This window comes from Bufo gargarizans, chromosome 2 (genome assembly GCF_014858855.1).
Source record: "Bufo gargarizans isolate SCDJY-AF-19 chromosome 2, ASM1485885v1, whole genome shotgun sequence".
NCBI lineage: Eukaryota > Metazoa > Chordata > Amphibia > Anura > Bufonidae > Bufo > Bufo gargarizans.
In genome coordinates this window covers 462,501,097-462,524,592 of record NC_058081.1, presented here as the reverse complement: position 1 = coordinate 462,524,592, position 23,496 = coordinate 462,501,097, and the positions used below count along the sequence as shown (strand labels likewise).

Below are 23,496 nucleotides of genomic sequence, written 5' to 3'. Positions count from 1 at the left end.
TGTTGATTGGCTGCTTTGCAGCCTTTCAAAAAGCGCCAAGAAAGCGTCACAAAAGCGCGAAGAAAGCGACGAACACCGAACCCGAACCCGGACTTTTACGAAAATGTCCGGGTTCGGGTCCGTGTCACGGACACCCCAAAATTCGGTACGAACCCGAACTATACAGTTCGAGTTCGCTCATCCCTATGAGGGATCACTATTTCGATCCCTCATCCCCATACAGAATCATTGTTTCTGGTCAGTAGATTGCTATTTAGACATCATGATCTGCTGCCCAGAAACTTAGATTGATGTGCCTGCAGCAGATTTAATTGTCAGGAAGGAGCATTTGCAGGAAAGGTTGTTCCCGATAATCTGCCCGAGAAACAGGCAGTCTAAATTCACCTTAACTCACTGTCTGACCTTTACTTCTAGATGTTACAATAATTCATTTATTAAAGAATGATAAAAATGAAGGCATTATACAGTGTCTAGACAGAACATGTTAAATGTATTCTTGAAATTAAAAATGAAGCAAAATTGCACCTAATATGCTCCATATTCTGTACCTGTATAAATATATTATTTCTACAGCATATTTCAATGCACAGATGTGAAGGAGGCCTTAGGCTGTTTATGTAGCACTTAGAACACAGCTGTATAAGCTGGTACCCAGATCAGATCTTGTTGACCTCCACTACAAGGTTTGACAGTGAATAACTTTCAATACAGGAAATGTCAGTTTACCATCTGTAGCACAGAAGGATTCCTACACTGTTTACAACATTAAGAACCATTTTTCATTCACACTATTTGTATTTTTATAGAGTTTTACTTAAACTGGATATTTATGTACAAAAATGTTGAACTCCAGTTGGATTAATGAAAGCAAAAAATTTAAAAACTGATAAATTCACCAATGCAACAGTCAATGCAATAACTAAATCAACTATAACTTGTATAAATACATTCCAATTTCACACCCTGACACCTTGCATTACTTGGAGAAGGAGATTTCTGACTGTGCTACTGATTGGAAGACAAAAGGAACACAGAACAAGCACTATGATCACTAGAAACGATTAGAAGCAAACAGATGGAGAATGACATCTAGTGGTGGTGGGACATTAGTTATGGTATTTTACACAATGTTAACATAAAACTCAGTTGTGGGTTAATTATTTGTGCAGCATGTTCATAAAAAAAAAAAAGCACACGCAAGCCATAGAAATGTAAAGAGAAGCTGTAATATGAAAAGTCAAAGACAAATTAGTACTTACTAGGGAGTACTGTATAATGGAGCTAATAGCTGTTTCTCAGTTATTTGCAAGATAATAGTAATATTTTTGTATCCAAATTGATTCTACCCAATCAAAGGTGCTCCAATAACCTTAAAAATTGGTATATGACATGCTGAGGTCTCTTATGAGGTCTCCTATTTTTCTCTCTCTACGGCACTGGCAGCAGCATCCATATGCTATGGAACATGATGGTTGGCAGGCAGAAAGCAGTAGTGGCATGATGGGGCTGACAATAAATAGCCACCATCAGCAGTGGCAGATACATTCACTGGTCTGAGCCTGATGTGTCATCGTGGCACCATGCCTGATTAATTTTGACAAAAAATGATGTATTGGACTCTGGAGAAGGCCAACTCATCTGTTTGGATGTGATGACACCACTTTTAAACCTGGAAAACCCTCTCTGAGATGACACTGGAGACTGGACAAGACAATACAGAGATAGCTAATTGGGCCAGTTCCAGCAACTGTTCCAATCTGCCTGCCCAGAAGTCCATGTGGTGAGGGAACGGGGTATGTGCAGAAAAAGGGTCACAGTCCAGGTAGGACTGAACCTGGTTATTTAGGTGTAAGTCTATATTTGCTGATTTACCTCAGCCTGTTATGGCACCTGAAAAAAACTAGCAGCTTCTGCTACTTGTGGTGGCAATGTGGGTGGAAGGTGGGTGACTCGGAGGGGTGTAGAGGGGCCTTCTGGTAAGACACGTGGGCAACAGTTGTCTGATAAAAGCTGCAGCACACAGTATATCCTGATAAAACAGCAATTTGTTTTGGTAACAGAAAAATATTCTTCTATTTTGCTCTGATAACGAGGGCTTAAAAGCATGGCTATCCAGCAATCATCAGTACATAACCAAGCAAACACACAGCTTGCCATGCTGACAAGTGTGCCTGAGGACCACATTGTTTCCTGATCTGCCCCCCCCCCCCCCCCCCACTGGCTGTCACGAACAGTTTCATCATCATCAGTCTTGTGCTCCCCCACCAATGACTCCTCCTCTTCCAGTGGTAGCTCCTGATCCTCATCTACCCCTTCTTCCTCCATGAGACTTTGTCTGTATGGGTCCTCAACAGATACAAGGGTGGCCAGTAAGATGTGCAAGCTGTTCCTCTTCCAAGATCCCTTGTTGCATCCGTGTGAGTATCTGCTCTACGATAAATATCAGGAGGATGACATTGTTGATGCTGTAGTTGTCCCTACTGACAAATCAGTTGGCCTCTTCTAAGGCCGGACTATGCAGCATGTGTGTCTGATGAGCTGAAACTGCCTGACCTCAAAACAATACATGCTCCCTGCTCAGTGGGTCTGGTGCATGATGAAAATTATTCACAGATATACAGGGAGTGCAGAATTATTAGGCAAGTTGTATTTTTGAGGATTAATTTTATTATTGAGCAACAACCATGTTCTCAATGAACCCAAAAAACTCATTAATATCAAAGCTGAATATTTTGGGGAAGTAGTTTTTAGTTTGTTTTTAGTTTTAGCTATTTTAGGGGGATATCTGTGTGTGCAGGTGACTATTACTGTGCATAATTATTAGGCAACTTAACAAAAAACAAATATATACCCATTTCAATTATTTATTTTTACCAGTGAAACCAATATAACATCTCAACATTCACAAATATACATTTCTGACATTCAAAAACAAAACAAAAACAAATCAGTGACCAATATAGCCACCTTTCTTTGCAAGGACACTCAAAAGCCTGCCATCCATGGATTCTGTCAGTGTTTTGATCTGTTCACCATCAACATTGCGTGCAGCAGCAACCACAGCCTCCCAGACACTGTTCAGAGAGGTGTACTGTTTTCCCTCCTTGTAAATCTCACATTTGATGATGGACCACAGGTTCTCAATGGGGTTCAGATCAGGTGAACAAGGAGGCCATGTCATTAGATTTTCTTCTTTTATACCCTTTCTTGCCAGCCACGCTGTGAAGTACTTGGACGTGTGTGATGGAGCATCGTCCTGCATGAAAACCATGTTTTTCTTGAAGGATGCAGACTTCTTCCTGTGCCACTGCTTGAAGAAGGTGTCTTCCAGAAACTGGCAGTAGGACTGGGAGTTGAGCTTGACTCCATCCTCAACCCGAAAAGGCCCCACAAGCTCATCTTTGATGATACCAGCCCAAACCAGTACTCCACCTCCACCTTGCTGGCGTCTGAGTCGGACTGGAGCTCTCTGCCCTTTACCAATCCAGCCACGGGCCCATCCATCTGGCCCATCACGACTCACTCTCATTTCATCAGTCCATAAAACCTTAGAAAAATCAGTCTTGAGATATTTCTTGGCCCAGTCTTGACGTTTCAGCTTGTGTGTCTTGTTCAGTGGTGGTCGTCTTTCAGCCTTTCTTCCCTTGGCCATGTCTCTGAATATTGCACACCTTGTGCTTTTGGGCACTCCAGTGATGTTGCAGCTCTGAAATATGGCCAAACTGGTGGCAAGTGGCATCTTGGCAGCTGCACGCTTGACTTTTCTCAGTTCATGGACAGTTATTTTGCGCCTTGGTTTTTCCACACGCTTCTTGCGACCCTGTTGACTATTTTGAATGAAACGCTTGATTGTTCGATGATCACGCTTCAGAAGCTTTGCAATTTTAAGAGTGCTGCATCCCTCTGCAAGATATCTCACTATTTTTGACTTTTCTGAGCCTGTCAAGTCATCTTTTGACCCATTTTGCCAAAGCAAAGGAAGTTGCCTAATAATTATGCACACCTGATATAGGGTGTTGATGTCATTAGACCACACCCCTTCTCATTACAGAGATGCACATCACCTAATATGCTTAATTGGTAGTAGGCTTTCGAGCCTATACAGCTTGGAGTAAGACAACATGCATAAAGAGGATGATGTGGTCAAAATACTCATTCGCCTAATAATTCTGCACTCCCTGTACAATGCTCATACAGACACCCCTGTATATACAAAGTGGAATTCCAGCAAGTTGGAACATCGCTGATCAAGGGGTGCAATGCCAGATTGTTCTGTAGCTACAAATACATGAGGGGATTTCTTGTCACATGCAGGGATCATGTGTTAATTCTCCCAAATGCAGCACATTCACAAAGTCCCTGCCATTATCGATGACCACGTTGCCCAGTTGGAGTTGGCGGGGAGGCATTCGGTGGGATATTTTCTGCTTGATGCACTGCATTTTAGCAACGGACCGGCTGGGTAGAACATCTCAGGCAGGCTCATAAGCTCTAACACAGCATGGCAACTCTTCCCTTTACACATATGATAGGAAGGAGCGAAAATGGAAGAAACACTCTTGCTTGCTTCTGTTGGGGAAGGGAGGCTGTCTATTGACGATGATGGGAGGGATAAGTAGTCTGACAAGCACCTGGTGTGGGAACCAGACTAAGGGTCCATTCACACGTCCGTGAATGTGTCCGCACCCATTCCACAATTCTGTGTGTGCATATAACATTTAATATGTGCAAGGCAAACAGAAAGGAATGGGGAAGTGGACGTGATCCTGTGGACGCAGAGGCCATGATCCTGGGCGCATTGAAACTGTGCCTGCTGCCAGAGCAGAAGAAAAACAATCATCCACGATACCTAGCTTCATGTCCCAGTTTGCAGGACGTCGCAGGACAAAACTCTTGAAGTCAGACCAGTGCAACCAGGTGGTCAGTTGGATTGCAGCAGATAATGCTTCCAGTCGGTTAAGCACCACCCTTTCTTCCACAAAGTCCAGTCACAAAGTCCAGTCTCAGTAGCCAAGAGTCTGGTCAACAGAATCCTCTCCCTGATCCTCCTCCTCCCACCATGGAGAGTCTGGCCAAACAAGTGATCCCACACTCGGAAATTCTGAGGATCTCTTTTCATCGCCATTACTTGATTTGGCCCTATCGCCAAGCATGCTTGAAGAAGGACATGAGATTTTGTGCCTGATTCCCAACCTCTTGAGCATCCACAGTCACAAGAACATGACGGTGGGGAACGGCAATTAGTGTTTAATGAGGTGGATGATGATGAGACACCGTTGCCAAGGAGTCAAATGCAATTACTGTCTCAAGAGGTTGATGAAGAGGATGAGACACAGTTGTCAATCACTGAGGTTGTAGTTAGGTTAACAAATCAAAAGGATGATCAGAGTGAGGAAGTGGAAGAGGAGGTGGTGGACGATGAGGTCACTGACCCAACTGAATGAATGGTCATCGCCTTTCCAGTCAGCTTCTTTTAATCAGAAGCAAGTTGTGGGCATGGATGTCTGACCTCTGTGACGTTTTAAGAAACTATGAGGGATCAACACAGATGTTGAGTGGTGATAACGCTATTATCAGCATAACCATCCCACTTCTGTGTCTACTCAAACGCTCACTGCTCATAAGTAAGGATGTCATGATTTTCATGTGAAAGAGGTGGAAATGGGGAAAGAAGACATTACACAGGGTGATAGCCAGACCACCCTCCGTCCGTCTTCTCAGTGCGAATTGGACGATGAAGAGGAGGACGAGGAGCAGGAGACGGTTGCCTCCGCTACAGAGGGTAGTACACATGGAAGTTTAATTCTATCTTTTCACCGTGGGTGGGCAGAAGAGGAGGAAGAGGATAAGGAGATTGAGAGTGATCCTCCTGATGACGACAGCGAAGTCTTGCCTGTTGGGACTCTGGCACACATGGCTGACTTCATATTAGACTGCCTTTCCCGCGACCCACATGTCATACGCATTTTAGACAACACGGATTACTGGGTGCTCACCCTTCTCGACCCCGCTACAAAGAGAACTTCTCATCTCTCATTCCCCAGGTGGAGAGGACGAGCGAAACGGTGCAATACCAGAAGATACTTGTTGAAAAATTGCTCAAAAAATTTCCATCTGACAATGCTGGCGGCAGAGTCCGTATTTCCTTGGGTAACCGAAGAGAGGAGACAAGGGGAACACACAGCAGTTCCAACAGAGGCAGGGCAACACTCTCCAAGGCCTGGAACAGTTTCATGACACCCCGCCAGCACCCTCACCCTGATGCGTGGCCTAGTGTCACACGGAGGGAACATGGTGAAGTAGTACGTAGCAGACCGTGTCAGCGTTAGTGTTGAGCGGGAGGTGAAATATTCGATTTTGCGATTATTCACTTGAATATTCGTCTTATATTCGTCTAAATTGAATATTCATCATTTTTGTATTTATCGCAATTAATATGCGATTTAATCATTCGCATATTATGATTTTTTAGCTTAGAATTAGAAGTTATAAATTATAACTTCTATTTGCCTTATAACTTATTAATATGGCAACTTTCATATTCTTTAATCTTGGAGATCTAGATTTAACACAAATATAGCGCTATATTCTATGTCTTTATATTAATAAAAGAATCAAGATAGTAAAGTATTCTTTATTCTACATCAACAAAGATAATGAAGTATTTTTCATCAACGTAGATAGCGAAGTATTCTACATCAACAAAGATAGCGAAGTAATCTACACCAACGAAGATAGCAAAGTATTCTACAATATAGAATACTTCGCTATCTTCGTTGATTTAGAATACATTGCTATCTTCATTCATGTAGAATACTTCGCTATCTTCGTTGATGTAGAATCTACATCAACGAAGATAGCAAAGTATTCTACATCTTCCTCAATTTAAGTTATTATAGCATTACGCAATAATAATAACTAAGAAAGAGTAACTTTAATACGGTGTTATGCTAACTTTTGTGGAGGATTTCAATGCTGTATTGGGACAACATAGGAAGATATATCGCTTTACTCGATAATTATGTAGTTATTATTAAGGTACCAATATGATATTTGCCTGCCTATACAGTCTACTATGTTTGATTTGTTATCCCGATAATACATCATTTAAATAATCGTGTGCGTGTGTCTGTACGTGCGTGCGTCTGTACGTGCGTGCCTGTATTTGGATTGGAAAGAGAGTAGAGAGAGACCGATTCTAGAGAAATTTTGGAAGGCCGTTATCAAAGTCACTGTTAAAGGCGAGGCCGTTGTTAAACTCACTGTTAAAGGGGCGGCCACTGTCAAAGTCACTCTTAAAGGGGCGTCCACTGTTCAAGTCACTGTTGAAGGGGAGGCCACTGTCAAAGTCACTATTAAAGGGGAGGCCGTTGTCAAAGTCACTGTTAAAGGGAAAGCCATTGTCACAATCACTGTTAAAGGGGAGGCCGTTGTTAAACTCACTGTTAAAGGGGCGTCCACTGTTCAAGTCACTGTTAAAGGGGAGGCCATTGTTAAAGTCACTGTTAAAGGGGCAGCCACTGTCAAAGTCACTGTTAAAGGGGAGGCCGTTGTTAAAGTCACTGTTAAAGGGGCGGCCACTGTCAAAGTCACTGTTAAAGGGGCAGCCACTGTTCAAGTCACTGTTAAAGGGGCGGACTCTGTCAAAGTCACTGTTAAATGGGAGGCCATTGTTGAAAGTCACTGTTAAAGTTGGGGTATCTTGTTAAAGTGGCACCCACTGTAGAGTTTAGTTCTTATATTTGTCTTGAATATAAATGTTTTTATTTTTATTTTACTTCCATATAGTTCCATAGGGAACTATATAAATATCTACTCATTTACCGTTTTGATATAAAATTTTATTTTTGATGGTTGATCTTACCTTGCAGCATATGTTGCAGAAGGGATATGATGAGTTAAGGTCCCGTACAGAGAAGCAGGCCATTGTTCGGAGAGAAACATACCGGCTGTGGCAGCTACATGGCAGCATTCATTGCAAAAATGCAATTTTAAAAAAGTGGTCGGACCTGAAATGACACAAGATGGATCTGATCAAAGAGGTCAGAGCCAAAAATTGTCCAGGTACAATGCTTACATTAATTTTCTATCACCCACCTATTGTTAGTTATGTGTTCAGTTATGCAAATAAGTATGTCTATCCCTTTACAACTGATTACTTAGTACAGTGGTGTCAAACCGATGAAGCGGGTGCTAGAGGAGGCACTTAGAGCCCTCTCTGTGAGCCGCATACCCCTGAAAAGGTCTAAGGAGTACTAATCGGCTTTAGACATTTCCTACCATACAGCTTCGCAGGCACACTATTAACAGCACAGTCAGCATATTGAATGTAGTCAGGCTCTTTCAGCAAAATGATAATTGTGTGGAAGACAGACTATACTGGTATTCAGGTACAATGGCAGTGTTGGCTATTTGAGATAAATAAATTAGTTGGTTTTCTGTTCTGCCTCAAAAAAGTTCTCCAGCACGGATTTAGTACATGGTGGGACACGTAGCTGATTATTCCTTTAAAATATATACATACACTCACAGCGAGATACAGATCTGTATATGATGTAAACCCTTACCCAATGTGAAAACAGTTGACTTGGTCCACCTCATTTCAATAACCCTGCAACAGTATCTTCTGAACCAATACCCCCCGCTACCTCATCCTAACTATTAACGTACTCAACTGTAAACCATCTGAAAGACTTCATTTGTAGTTTCATCTAACACCAAATCAAGTGAAAGCAAACATAGGGGTAATCATTATGCCATCCAGATCCCACCATAGATTAATTTGTGTACCGTTATCTTATTTTATTTTTTATTTTTGCTTTCCTTGTTTATCTTGGTATTTTTGGAAAATTTAGTCATTACAGATGCTCCTTTTCCAAAAGTACGTGCTAAGCATTCTAGAAAGAAGGTGGTGGTGGAAGAGAAGGAGGTGACAGAGGATGAGAAGGGTGAGGAGAAGGAGCAGGCAGGACCATCAGGGCATCCGGCCCATAGCCCACCTGATGCAGATGAGGTTCGAGGATGATGATGAGGAGGAAGATGACGAGGTGGTGACACCCCACGCCAGGAGGGTAAATATATTCTGTTGATGTTTTAATTTAAAAAATGTACCCACACACATACAGGTGTCAGTTTAGTCTTCACCACAGGCAGATTTTATTCAAGCAAACAATTATAAATAAGTTCAAGTTCAAACTCTAATTTTTATTCAGACTTCAGATATTGCATAACCTAAAGTCCCCCACTTTGCGTTCACTCCAAGCAGTGTAACAAAAAGATTGGTATATCATCACTCTTTAGGGTCTGTCAGAGACCATGCTCATTTCTCTGCAGGTTCAGTTTTCACATCTCCTGTCCACCCTTGAAAACCCAGACCCTAATTAAATCCACGTAAAAAGCTTAAGTAGTCTTAAGAGCACCTTTCGGATTTCACCGGTCATTTTTACAGATTTTGATTTCAAACTACTTCTTACGCATCTGGGCCCCTAAAATGCCAGGGCAGTATAACTACCCCACAAGTGACCCCATTTTGGAAAGAAGACACCCCAAGGTATTTTGTGATGGGCATAGTGAGTTCATGGAAGTTTTTATTTCGTGTCACAAGTTAGTGGAATATGAGACTTTGTAAGAATAAAAAAAAAAAAAAAAAAATCAGCATTTTCCGCTAACTTGTGACAAAAAATAAAAAGTTCTATGAACTCACTATGCCCATCAGCGAATACCTTAGGGTGTCTACTTTCCAAAATGGGGTCATTTGTGGGGTTTTTCTACTGTCTGGGCATTGTAGAACCTCAGGAAACATGACAGGTGCTCAGAAAGTCAGAGCTGCTTCAAAAAGTGGAAATTCACATTTTTGTACCATAGTTTGTAAACGCTATAACTTTTACCCAAACCATTTTTTTTTACCCAAACATATTTTTTTTATCAAAGACATGTAGAACAATAAATTTAGCGAAAAATTTATATATGGATGTCTTTTTTTGCAAAAAGTGAAAAATACCACCAAAAAGCAATGAAATACCACCAAATGAAAGCTCTATTAGTGAGAAGAAAAGGAGGTAAAATTCATTTGGGTGGTAAGTTGCATGACCGAGCAATAAACGGTGAAAGTAGTGTAGTGCAGAAGTGTAAAAAGTGGCCTGGTCATTAAGGGTGTTTCAGCTAGGGGGGTTGAAGTGGTTAATGCTCGGGTTCCCCCATTGACTTCCATTATACTCGGGTGCTCGGTAGAGCACCTGAGCATCCCGATTAGTGATGAACAAACATCTGCCGGGATGGTTCGCGAACCTGAAAAACCTTCAGCTCATATTTGCAGCTAATAAATAATTACTAGAAGTGCACAAATAGTCCCACAACATGGACAGTGACATACCAGATGTATTATTCAAATTTGCGATCTCCATTCATTTGCGACTGGTATATCACACCAGTTATAATTATTTTTTCCAATACCGTTTGTCACTGTGTGTAGCAGAGGGAACACAGCAAAAGTGCAAACAAATGCTGCTGTACCCAAATGCACTATAAAGAAATTATATTATTGGTATATAACACCCCGCTTCTATCAGTTTTTTTGGGGGGCGACTGGTATATCACACCAGTTATGATTATTTTTTCTAATAGTGTTTGTCACTCTGAGTAGCTGCAGTATCACTGCAGAACCGCTCACCACTGCTGCACAATACAAATCCACTATAATATGTGAAGAGAAATGTGACTCCATCTTGTCTGGAGACATCACCCCGCTCTGATTTACAATCTGTACCCAATGTTGTCCTGGAAGCCAGACCCATCACATACCAATCTGCACAAGCAGCAGAATTAATTGCACTCACGAGAGCATGCATACTACATGAAGGCAAGCCAGTCACCATTTACACTGATAGCAGGTATGCACATGGAGTGGTCTGGGACCACAGAGTTATTTGGCAAAGGAGAGGATTTATTGCAGCTGATGGTAAGCACATCTCACATTCTTGTCATACAACTTTTAGAAGCCATAAGATTGCACTCACAGATTGCAATTGTCCACTGCAGGGTGCATACTGGTGGTAAGGTAAAGATCATGTGTCCCAAGGCAATGCCCTGGCAGATGCGGAGGCCAAGAAGGTTGCACTGATGGCCCCGGCCACATTGCAAATGGTGAATTTAGTACCTTCTTCACTTGGGTTAACTCAGATGCTTGTAGATCTCCAGTCCTCAGCTACTGACAATGAAATGGCCGATTGGTGTTATCCAATCTTGCAGAAGAATCCTAGGACAGGATCAATCTGCAAAGAGGTGAAACCATGCATACCACAGCACAGCTCCCCTCTGTTCATTGCACATTTTCATGGTGTACGACACAACAGCATTCAAACAACACACATGCTGCTAGCACAGAATTTCTATATTACAGGCATTAAACAGTTAGTGTCAGATTATGTTTGAAGGTGTATCACATGTTTGAGGAACAACCCAAACACCAAAGTCAAAGTCCCATATCAACACCTTGATTACCCCACCACTCCTTTTACACATCTGCAGGTAAACGTTACATACATACCTAGACAGAAAGGTAAACAAGAATATGCCTTGGTCATAGTTGACATGTTCTCAAGATGGCCAGAGGTCTACCCTACAAGATCAGAAGATGCCAAAACAGTAGCAAGGATACTGACACATGACATCATTCCAAAGTGGGGCTGGAATGATGGTAATTGAATCTGACCAAGAGCCAGATTTCACCTCAAAGGTAAACAAGGAGCTGACAAGACTACTTAAGCTTGAATGGAAATTTCAAATACCATACCACCCACAAAGCTCCAGCATTGTGGAACGCATGAACAGAACCCTAAAAGATAAATTGAGAAAGGCAACAGGGGGCACATTTGAGAAATGGAAATATATACTGCCAATAGTCTTAGCTGAGATCAGGATCACCCCTAATAAAAAGCTAGGGATATCACCATTTGAGATACTCATGGGGAGACCTTTTCCCATACCATGGGCAAAGAACCTCATGGTAGTATAGGAAGGGGACCTCAACCTCATTAGAGAAGAATATGTAACCAGATTGATTAAAGCCCTAAGTGAAATTGAGGAAAAAGTTGCTTGTAAGTCTCTTTGTCTTCCACAGGAACCAACTCATCCATTCCAAGTGGGAGATATTGTGCTAATAAAGAAATCAAAGAAAGGAAAATTTGCAGGAGACTTCACCTACGGACCACCGACTACAGTGGTAGCCGTGACCCGCACAGCTGTACTTACAGAAGAAGCACCTACCTGGGTCTACGCCACCAGAGTAAAACTGGTAAAGGAGGCACCCCAAAAGGAGGTAATAATGGGGACAGACAGTCTTGACCTCAAAAAAGGACAAAGTGAGGTACTAACGGGAGCAGACAGCTCTGACCTCCACCAGGATGCACTCCCTCAATTCTGGAAGATGGCCCAGACGGTCCACTTGGACTGTGGGATTACTGACAATCCTAATGACTCTGCCGGAGGATAACAAAGCTGAAGTTGCTATAACCCAGAAAGGTGGAATCACTACCTTCTGGTACAATTCCTCCAGTACTCACGTTGCAACTTAATCCTTCTGTTTATGCAGCATAATGAAGTGCAGTCCTTCCACGAGATGTGGCAACCACTATAAGAATGGAAAGGCTTAAATCTGTATTACTGACCCTTATTGGGGTAATAGATGCACATACTGGGGGTCAGTAGGATGGAATACAGGAGAAGACTGTAGGTATAAACCACAGAATGCGCTTAATCGAAAGGATAAGAATTGTAAATCCTTGATTAGTAGAATGACAATTATCAACGGAGGGGAGTGCCACATAGATGTTAGCCTATATCCTACAGAATGGGCATGCCCTAAGATGATGTCTAAGATGAAAATAGTTATAAAAATAGAAAACCCCAACAAAGGTGATGAAGATGATTATGTGCTGGGATGGTACTTTCACAACATGGGGGGGGGGGGGGCAGAGATTTCATTGGTCACCAAACACTTTGAAATAAGAGATATGTGTCAATCCTCATAATGGACATATCCTCAGAATCAAACATACCCTCTAAAAACCCATATACAGTCCCTAGGAAACATACTGGCTATTTCTGACCCTACCTATGAGGATACCCTGGCAGCAGAAACTGGGTTCTCTGATGTCAACCTATGGTTAGAATGGATGAAGTACAGTGCAGCTTCAGTAAATAAAAGTAATTGTTATATTTGTGGGGCTGCAAAGCCACATTTAGGGACTGTACCCCTGAACCTTCCCCCCATCGTAGAAGGATGCTTCCTTGAACTGTTTACTAACTCCACCTCCAAGAGTTCTTCTTGCGAGAATTGGAAAACAAAATACCCTGTCCTCACAAAAATACCAAATACAGGGGAGGGAATACGTGTTTACCCAGGAAATTACACCTGTTACAAAGGAGGAAAAACAGGGAGATTCTTGGGAAAATTTAGTAGAGAGTATTGCCACAATTACAGCCATCAAAACACTAACACGACCCAAGGCCAGGTGCAATCATTGAGGGACATATACTGGATATGTGGAGACGGGAAGATAAGATCTTGGTTAGAGGGGGCTTGGAAAGGAGAATGCACTCTTGCTAAAGCCATCATGAACATACACATCTTCACTGAAAATGAAAAAGACACCAACACACATATATGCAACCGTCGCGCCCTACCAAAAGGTAGCTTTGACCCACACGTGTATATTGATGCAATTGGGGTCCCAAGAGGGGTCCCTGATGAATTCAAGGCCAGAGGTCAGGTGGCAGCAGGATTTGAATCCATAATTCCCCACATAACAATCAACAAAAATGTAGACTGGATCAACTATATCTACTATAATCAACAAAGGTTTGCAAACTACACCAGGGATGCGTTACAGGGTGTAGCAGAACAGTTACAGGCAGATTCCATTATGATATTTCAAAACCGCATGGTACTCAATATGATACTTGCAGAAAGAGGTGGTGTCTGTAAGGTATTGACGGACCCCTCATCATGCTGCACGTTCATACACAACAACACCGACCATAATGGTAAGGTCACACCGGCAATAAAGAAACTCGAGGATTTATCAATTGAGCTCAAAAGAAACTCAGGTATCAATAACCCTTGGGATCAGTATTTTGGCTGGTTCACTACCTAGAAACAAGCACTTGTACAGTTGGGAATCATTATCCTGATAATTATTATAGTAATAGCAATAGTTGCAACATGTATCATACCATGTGTACGGAAACTGATAATTAAAGGAGTATCAAATATGTCATTTTATGAGACTCTACTGCCTAATCCTGAAGGCAACTCACCTGAAGGATATAGAAAATATCTGGCGGTATACAGGGGCAAGGGTAAGAACCATATTATCTAAGACATTTGGTTCTAAGAGGGGATTAAAGAGTAATGTGACTCCATCTTGTCTGCTCTAAATATGTAAAGAATTGTGATAATATCTCACCCATGCACTGTTTCAAGTTCCCCGCTGTGAGTTAAGTTTTGCTTATCTGGAATCCCCCAGAACTAGTACAGACATTCTTGCCTTATTTAGGGTCATTTGGCCCAACTGCATAACTGATTAAAACATATTCTTTTTGCTTACTGCAAGTACATATACCATATAAGGATGCTCCGGTAGTATGTGTATGAGCAACAATGTGTATCTTTATGATTCGTTTAACGCTGTTATGCAAACTTTTCTACTGCCTATATAAGGCCAAGCTATAGCATAATAAAGTTAGAGTATTTCTCAGTGATACCTGGGTGTGTGTCATGTTATTGCAGGCTGAAAAATATCTCTCCTGAAGTCAGTAAGATAAAACCAAGGTGGTCGTAGAGGTCCAGAAAGGTCCAAATCCTTTCAATATGCTTTCTATGTTAGAAAGTATATTATAAGTGTATTACACCCCTCTGTACTGCACACCTATCAATAGTACACCTATACTAGACCTTAAAAGGACTTTGGTGGACCTATCTGATAGCGTTTTTGTCCCTAACAGTCTGTCCCTGCTCCCCACAGCAACCTTTCCCTACACTGACAAAAGAATGAATGTAAAATGGCAGCCAGATCAGGTATTTATTAGGTAGGGGGATGTCCATAAGCTGAATCATCTCAATTTGCTGTCCTGTACCACCTGATGGATATGTCATGTGTCAAAGTTCTTCAAAATGTAAAAAAATATGGCAGACAAGAATATCTCCATATGTTCGCATGTTCGGCGAATCGCAAACGGGCAAAGTTTGCCACGAACCGACCGTCGGGCGAACCGCAAGGCCATCTCTAGTCCTGATGTGTTCAGCAAGAGCACCCGAGCACTTTGGTGCTCGATCATCACTAGGGTTGAGCGAACCCGATCTGTAAAGTTCGGATTCGGACGAACTTTAGAATTTTTGGACCCCGAACATCAACCCAAGCTTTTCAGTAAAAGTTCAGGTTTGGGTTCGGTGTTCGGCGAGAAAATGGTGCTTTTTGAAAGCGCCAATCAACAAGCGTTTAACTCGTTTGCATGGAAAGCATGGCTGTGATTGCCCAGTGCAGCATGTGACCCAGCCTCTATATAAGCTGGAGTTACATAGCGCTGCACGTCACTCTGCTCTTATTAGTGTTGGGATATGATGCTGCTTCTGTGTGGGAGAGAATAGGAAATCATTTTTATCAGAATTGCTTGGTAACTCAGCGATCTCTAGCGATTTTGTTTTGTGGGTGCAGTGCACAATTTTTTTACCCTGCCCTGAGCCCAGTGACACAGAAAAGGAACTTTTATCCGTCTGTTAGTTATGTGGGCGTCGGCAACCAATTTATACAAGTTCAGTGCACCAGCACAGCATATGTGCATTTGTGACAGTCAAGTACAAGCTTGAAATACTGCAATTATATTCTGGGTTAAAAAAAAAAAACATTTTTGGCAATAACCTACATCTGGGGCCTTTGCTGCATTTGTCACTGTGAAATACAAGATTTAAATACTGCAATAATATTCTAGGTTTAACAAAACACCAATTTTCGTCAATACCCTACATCTGGTGCCTTTGCTGCATTTGTCACTGTGAAATACAAGCTTGAAAGACTGCAATAATATTCTTGGTAAAAAAATATATATATTTTTGGGCAATACCCTACATCTGAGGCCTTTGCTGCATTTGTCACTGTGAAATACAAGCTGGGAATACTGCAATAATATTCTGGGTTTAAAAAAAATCACCCATTTTTGGAAATAGCCTACATCTGGGGCCTTTGCTGCATTTGTCACTGTGAAATACAAGCTTGAAATACTGCAATTATATTCTGGGTTAAAAAAAACACAAACATTTTTTTTTTTTTCAATACCCTACATGTGGGGCCTTTGCTGCATTTGTCACAGTGAAATATAAGTGTTAGATAGTGCTGTAATATTCTTTCATAAAAAAACACCCTTTTTGGGCAAGTTAATAAATTTGCTGCATTTGCTGCATTTGTCACAGTAAAACACAAGCTTGAAATACTGCAATTATATTCTGTTTTTTTTTTTAAATGCCAGTTTTTTGCAATAGCCTACATCTTGGGCCTTTGTTGCATTTGTCACTGTGAAATACAAGCTTTAAATACTGCAATTATATTCTGGGTTAAAAAAAAAACACCAATTTTTTGCAATACCCAACATCTGGTGCCTTTGCTGCATTTGTCACTGAGAAATACAAGTAATACTGCAATCATATTATGTGTTTAAAAAAAAAAAAAACATTTTTGGCAATACCTTACATCTGGAGCTTTTGATGCATTTGTTTCTGTGAAACACAAGCTTAAAATGCTGCAATTATATTCTGGGTTTAAAAAAAAACAACTAAATATTTTTTGCAATAGCCTACATCTGGGCCTTTGCTGCATTTGTCACTGTGAAATGCAAGATTGAAATACTGCAATAATGTTCTAGGTTTAACAAAACACCAATTTTCAGCAATACCCTACATCTGGTGCCTTTGCTGCATTTGTCACTGTGAAATACAAGCTTGAAAGACTGCAATAATATTCTTGGTAAAAAAAAACTCAATTTTTTGGCAATACCCTACATCTGAGGCCTTTGCTGCATTAGTCACTGTGAAATACAAGCTGGGAATACTGCAATAATATTCTGGGTTTAAAAAAATCACTTATTTTTGGCAATAGCCTACATCTGGGGCATTTGCTGCATTTGTCACAGTGAAATACAAGCTTGAACTACTGCAATTATATTCAGTTTTTTTTTTAAAACACAAACTTTTTTTGCAATACCCTCATGTGGGGCCTTTGCTGCATTTGTCACAGTGAAATATAAGTGTTAGATAGTGCTGTAATATTCTTTCATAAAAAAAACACCCTTTTTGGGCAAGTTAATAAATTTGCTGCATTTGCTGCATTTGTCACAGTAAAACACAAGCTTGAAATATTGCAATTATATTCTGGGTTTTTAAAAAATGCCAGTTTTTTGCAATAGCCTACATCTTGGGCCTTTGTTGCAGTTGTCATTGTGAAATACAAGCTTTAAATACTGCAATTATATTCTGGGTTAAAAAAAAACACCAATTTTTTGCAATACCCTACATCTGGTGCCTTTGCTGCATTTGTCACTGAGAAATACAAGCAATACTGCAATCATATTCTGTGTTTAAAAAAAAACACCCATTTTTGGCAATACCTTACATCTGGAGCTTTTGCTGCATTTGTTTCTGTGAAACACAAGCTTGAAATACTGCAATAATATTCTGGGTTTAATTTCTTTTCTTTTTTGCAATAGCCTACATCTGGAGCCTTTGTTGCATTTGTGACAATGAAATACAAGTGTTAGATAGTGCTGTTATATTCTGTTATTAAAAAAATACCCATTTTGGGGAAGATAATACATTTTCCGCCTTTGTTGCATTTGTGACAGTCAAATACAAGCTTTAATTACTGCTGTTATATTCTGGGTTTAAAAAAAACACCAATTATTTGCAAGACCCTACATCTGGGGCCTTTGCTGCATTTGTCACAGTTAAATACAACCAGTGAATACTGCAGTTACATTGTTCGTTGACAAATTAACATTTTTTTGTGACCATGAAGTAATTCCCACTGTAATTCACACTGTTGTGTGAACTCAAGAAATGTTTCCTCTTTATGACACTGGCACTGCCTTATTTTAAGTTAACTTAATTGTTGACTATTGGGGGTTACATTGTCGCCTGACAAAAACCATCTGTTAGTTTGGTTTGTGAACACAAAGAATGAGGAGAGCATCAAATAAGAGACACTGCCCCGGTTGTGGTGCTGCTGGTGAAGCTCCTGTTGCAGGGAGAGGACGTGGTCGATCTGTGCCAGCTACACGCACAAGTGAAACACCTTCCTCAGGTGCAAGTAGGCGACAGAACCTTCAGCGTTATTTGGTAGGGGCGAATGCGGCTCTATGAATGGTGACACCAGAACAAGTACAGGCGATAGTAGATTGGGTGGAGATGACAGTGCCTCCAGTTCCTTCACATTGTCTTCCGCCTAGTCTCCTGCTGAAAGATCAGAGTTGCCACCTGTGGTACATGTCCATCAGTCCTTCACCTCATCACCTTGCAAATTAGCCAACCAGTCTGAGCCCCAAGTCATGCAGCAGTCTCTTCTGCTTTTTGATGACTCTGCTAGCAGGGTTTCCCAGGGTCAGATGAAGACTGGGTGGAAGATGATGTGGAGGACGAAGAGGTCCTCGACCTCACATGGAATCAAGGTCATGCGAGTGACCTGTGTAGTTAGTTCGGAGGAAGAGGAGGTGGACGCACAGAGCCTCCAGCACAGCAGAAGAGGGAACAGGGTGCAAAAGTGGAGCGGCTGTCCCCTAGACAGTACGCCTGCTACTGCCCACCGCAGCAAGGGACTGAGCACACCAAAGCCAGCTCAAAGGAATTCCCTGGCGTGGCAGTTCTTCAGATAATGTGCTGTCGACAAGACGCAAGTGGTTTGCACGCTGTGCAAACCTGAGAACAACCTGCATGACCAGGCATCTAAGTGCAAAGCACGAGCTGCAGTGGAGTAGACACCTCAAAAACAAAGAAAGGTCTCTGGCTCCTCCTGCTTTCTCTTCTGCTGCAGTTTCTGCTTCTTCATCCATCTCTTGAGTGACAGTGCCACCTTCCACCCAGAAAACAGAGGATCTACCAGCAACACCACCATCTGGGTCACCAAGCATCTCCACAATGTCCCATGGAAGTTTTGAGCTCTCCATCTTCCAAACACTGGAGCAGAAGAGGAAGTACACCCCTACCCACCAGCGATCCCTGGCCCTAAATGCCAGAATTTTTAAATTATTGGCCTTTGAAATGCTGTCATTCCGTCTGGTGAAGACAGAGTTTTATAAGCCTTATAGCGGCGGCTGTCCCACAGTACGTCGTGCCCAGCCGCCACTATTTTTCCAGGCGAGCCATCCCTTCCCTGCACAACCAAGTGGGGGACAAAATCAGGTGTGCACTGCGCAACGCCATCTGTGGCAAGGTCCACCTAACTATGGATACGTGGACCAGTAAGCACGGTCAGTGATGTTTTATCTCCCTGGGTAAATGCAGTGGCAGCTGGCCCTGAGGCGGACAGCAGTTTGGCGTATGTCCTTCCACCACAGAGGATTGCAGGGCGCTTTAGTTTTATTCCTGTTGCTTTCTCCTCCTACTCCGCTTCCTCATCCTCTACCACCTCCTCATCCGGTCAGCGTAACACCTTCACCACCAACTTCAGCACAGCCAGGGGTAAACGACAGCAGACAGTTTTTAAACTTATCTGTTTGGGGGACAAACAGACCGATGAGTGGTTGGTGCCAGTGAGCCTCAAGCCCGGCCTGGTGGTGTGCAATAATGGGCAAAATCTCGTAGCAGCTCTGGGCCTAGCCGGTTTGACGCACATCCCTTGCCTGGCGCATGTGCTGAATTTGATGGTGCAAAGGTTCCTTAAAAAATGCCCCGATATGTCAGAGCTGCTGCAGAAAGTGCAGGCCATCTGTGTGCGCTTTCGGCATTCTCACCATGCTGCTGCTCGCCTGTCAGTGCTGCAGTGTAACTTCGGCCTTCCCACTCACCACTTCATATGTGACGTGCCCACAAGGTGGAACTCCAACTTGCACATGCTGACCAGACTGCGTGAGCAGCAGCAGGCAATAGTGGAGTTTCAGCTGCAGCATGCATGGGTGAGTGGCTCGCGGAACAGCACCACTCCACCACCAATGACTGAGCCTTCATTCGAGACCTGTGTGTCTTGTTGCGCTGTTTCGAGTACTCCACCAACAGGGCCAATGCCGATGATGCCATTCTCAGCGTTACTATCCCACTTCTATGCCTCCTTGAAAAAATGCTTTGGGCGATGAGGGAAGAGAATGTGGCACAGGAGGAGGAGGGTTTCAGGGTTTCAGGCCAGTCATTCACAAGTGGCTCCGAGGGTGGGTTCCTGCGCCTACAAATGCCAGGCTCACAATTGTCCCGCCAGGGCACAGTTCTGGAGGATGATGAGATGGAGGATGAGGAGTAGGAGAAGGAGGAGGAGTACCTGTGTTAACAGCAAGGTGGCACCCAAACCAGCTCATAGCCATCACTGGTACGTGGCTGGGGGAATACAGAGGACACAGACGATACACCTCCCACAGAGGACAGCTTTTCATTTCCTCTGGGCAGCCTGGCACACATGAGCGATTACATGCTGCAGTGTCTCCGCAATGACTGCCGAGTTGCCTAGATTCTAACTTGTGCTGATTACTGGGTGGCCACGCTGCTGGATCTCCATTACAAGAACAACATACCATCCTTAATTCCGTCACTGAAGAGTGATCGTAAGATGCGCTAGTACAAACGCACGCTGGTAGACGCGCTGCTGGTGGCATTCCCACCTGACAGCGGGGGCACAGTGGAAGCACAAGGTGAAGGCAGAGGAGGAGGAAGAGGTCTCCAATGCAGTACCTCAGAAGGCAGGGTTAGCATATCCAAAATGTGGAAAATCTTTGTCAGCACGCCACAACAACCAGCACCACCAGCTGATGGTGGAGCAGTATGTGTGCACATACCTACACGTACTGGATGATGGGTCTGCCCCTTTCAATTTCTGGGTCTCCAAAATGGGTATCTGGCCTGAGCCCTGGAGATGCTGGCCTGCCCAGCAGCCAGTGTATTGTCTGAACGTGTGCTTAGCACGGCAGGGGGCGGTAACACAGACAAACGCAGCTGCCTGTCCACAGCCAAAAGACAAGGTCACGTTCATTAAAATGAACCAGGCATGATAACACGTCACTGGCTCTTGACTGTGCCTGTTGCCGCCCGTTGTCTCCCGGTGTGTCACCCCCGCCCAGTGCTTCACCATAGTGGCCAGCGCCAAGTGGAAGCAGGAGGAAAAGCATCTGAAATTGCTCCAGGAGATGACTAGCCTCCCCCACAACCGCAGGTGCTTCAACTGTGACCAGTGCAGCCGGCCTACGCCAATATGACGGCGTGGGCCTTCATGTGAACGTCGTGCTCTGCCATCCTGCACGGTTTGAACCCACCCCACTGAGTGAAGTCAATCTCTATGACCACGTTTACACAGCAAGAAATATAATTCCTTCAGAAGCATGGCAATAACGTGTGCAAACAGAACTGGCTAGTATTATTTGATGATGGGTCTTCTGCAATCCCAGACTTTAGAGATCCTCAAAAAGTTAAAGAACTCCTATAGGAGAAATATGAAAAGAAGCGATGGTATGTTCCATCAGAACAAGCCTGGGTGGTGGCCTTTGTTCATGCCTTAATATCTGGGTCCTATGCGAGTAGCACCAGTAGTACACCAGAAGAAAAACCGTTAAAAACTCTATTGAGGGAGGCTGCTCCGTCTCTGCAGCTGAACAAGTGGACCCCTAGCCAGTCTCCTGTTGTGGCTCGCAATTAGGTGCCCCAGCAGCAGCATCATCATCATCATCAAGAGAAGAAGCAGTTTGACCTCCTGAGTGACCTTGGAGCAGACATCTTCGCCACCCCTGCACCGCAGCCGGCTGCCACCGCTAACTTTGCCAATTTTGCAAACTTCAACAGTCAGACAGCCCAAAATGCTGCCAATGCAGACTTTGCAAACTTTGATGCATTTGGACATTCTAGTGGTGCCAGTAGTTTTGGAGCGTTCCCCACATTGAGTCAGACACCCACCCAGCCTTTAAATACAGCTGCAAATGCAAACTTTGCTCAGTTCAACAACTTTCCCAAGTCCTCCAGTGCCGACTTTGGGGCCTTTAAGTGAACTGGAGCTAGTAAAACAGCTGCTGTTAGTAAACCAAGTCAGCCTTCAGCAGATAAATATGCAGCTTTTTCAGACTTAGACAGCATCTTTGGCAGTGTGCAAGGTGCCAGTGCACAAGGAAGTAGCTTTAGCAGTGCAACAGTTTCCTCTAACCCTATCCTGGCTGCTCCTGCCCCAACAGATAACAATGTTTTTAGAATCCCAGCTGCAGTCCCAGCAGCGCACACCCACCCACCTCAGTCAGTTGGGGGAGCATTTGGAGCTTCTGCCTCCACAAACCCGTTTGTTTCTGCTTCTGTTGCACCTGCCGTAAACGCCTTCCAGACAAATGGCCAAGCGCCTCCAGCTTCTTTTGGAACAACCTCACTAAGCATGCCCGCTGGGTTCGGGACATCGGCATCATACAGCCTTCCTACCAGCTTTAGAGGCACTTTTCATCAGCCTGCATTCCCCCCTCAGACTGCCTTCCCCCAACAGACTGCTTTTTCACAGCAGCCTAATGGTAATATACAAGGAGCTGATTTTGGTGTGTTTGGTCCAGCAAAGTCAGTGGTTACTCCATTTAGATAGGTTGCGGCTCCTGCAGTCTCTAGTAATCCTTTTATGGCCGGGGCACCCTTGGGACGGTTTCCAGCAGGAAGTTCATCAACAAATCCTTTCTTATAGCCTCAGACTAACACAGGAACTTACCAGGCATCACCGTGCATGCACTGCCTCTTGCACTATTTGTCTTGTTTAACCAGCGTAAGCTTTAAACACAGGGAGTTCTTTCAGAGCCTGCAATTATTTATATATTTATTTAAAATAAACCAGGCATGGATCCCACAGGACTTGTCCGTACCTTGTGCAGAATAGACATGTATACCGGCCTTACCCAGCCATTGTTATATTACAGCGCAATTGCTCATTGTTGTATTTTTGATATTTCCCACTCTTTTGGGGTGTACCCCAATTTAAAAAAAGAAATAAATTAAAACCAAAAACCTGTGTTGGCTACCTTGTCCTCATCCAGCGCCATTTCCACCTACACGGATACGTGGACAGGTTAATAAATTTCACTAACTTTTCTGTTACATAATTGGGTGACATTCACCAATTTTGGGCTGTGATATACCCCTGCTCTACCTAGTGGACAGGTTAATAAATTTCACTAATTTGTCTGTTACATTGTTGGGTGAAATTCACCAATTTTTGGCTGTGATATACACCTGCTCTACCTAGTGGACAAGGAAATACATTTCACTAATTCATCTGTTACATTCTTGGGTGACATTCT

General features: G+C 43.1%; 1 pseudogene; it reads left to right on the top strand.

Moving 5' to 3' along the window:
* Nucleotides 1–9,008: 9,008 nt before the first annotated feature.
* LOC122926047 lies at nt 9,009–22,790 on the top strand (annotated as a pseudogene).
* The last annotated feature ends 706 nt before the right edge of the window (nt 22,791–23,496 follow it).